A 1,087-nucleotide genomic window follows, 5' to 3' on the forward strand; every position below is an offset into this window, starting at 1 on the left:
AGGGCATCCAAAGTAAAACACTTTTGCCAAACTATAATGTGAGTTCATCAAAGCGAAACCATACCGGATCGGTTGAGTCCCAGGTTAACAATGACCACCACTGGTGCTGTTGACAAACAGAGGGCCAGGTGGAAATTGTGCTATTGTTAGTCAAAGACCACAAAGAGGGAAACGTGTCAGGAGACAGAGGGAGAAGAGGAAAGTCAAGAATGTAGGACGGAGCGTGGCAACTTTAAACGTGGGGACAATGACAAAGGTGGAGGTAGCTGACGATGCTGAGAAGGAAGGTAAATGTCTTAAGTGTCCAAAAGACAAAATGGAAGGACACCAAGGCTCGCAGCACTGGAGCAGGGTTGACCAAAAGGCTCCCAGGTAGGCCGCTCAGACAGCAGCTGCTGTCTGCAAAAACACTCAGTCCTAACCAGTCGTTAATGTCCTGATGGCCGCTTGTTATTCAGAGAACTGAGTGATACTTGCAATAACAGCATTGTAAGAGTGTGATAGTTGAATATGGAGAAACCCGCCCCTATTCAAAGATGGACTGGTTCTTTCTTGTTTCTCTACAATAAAACTAAAAATGTTATTATGAAACTGTGTACACAGGGTCCCAGTTACATCCAACAAAAGTATAAATTGTAAAGGAAAAACAGTAATAAGATCTAAAATAAGTAATATGCAAAACCCAGAATATGCTAAGCACAAATAATACAAGAAAATACACCAAGTGTGTGACCTCGTGGCGTAACGGTAGCGCGTCTGACTCCAGATCAGAAGGTGCGTGTTCAAATCACGTTGAGGTCTAAACGTTTTGGGGCATGTTGGGGATGGCAGACGAGGTAAAGGCAAGGCAGCCAATTCGAGACCCAAAAGTACCAGGTTCAATCCCCAGCCATTCCCACATGTTGTGGCGTCCCTGAGCAAAACACCCAATCCCTAATTGCTTCCCGGGTGCTTGCATAGCTGCCCACTGCTCCACCTGGGTGCATCTCAGGTGTGATGGGTTAAATGCTGAGAACTTAATTTCACCATCGTATGGGAACACACAATGATGACAGTAAGTTTATTATGTTGAGAGGATGAGGAAAGA

General features: G+C 45.0%; 1 non-coding gene across 1 annotated transcript; it reads left to right on the forward strand.

Moving 5' to 3' along the window:
• Window positions 1-730: 730 nt before the first annotated feature.
• Window positions 731-801, forward strand: trnaw-cca. The gene has a single exon. It is a non-coding gene; the product is annotated as a tRNA-Trp (tRNA).
• Window positions 802-1,087: the final 286 nt, after the last annotated feature.

The sequence above is a fragment of the Nematolebias whitei genome, unplaced genomic scaffold (genome assembly GCF_014905685.2).
Source record: "Nematolebias whitei isolate Nwh7 unplaced genomic scaffold, NemWhi1 Nwh_scaf_260, whole genome shotgun sequence".
Lineage (NCBI taxonomy): Eukaryota > Metazoa > Chordata > Actinopteri > Cyprinodontiformes > Rivulidae > Nematolebias > Nematolebias whitei.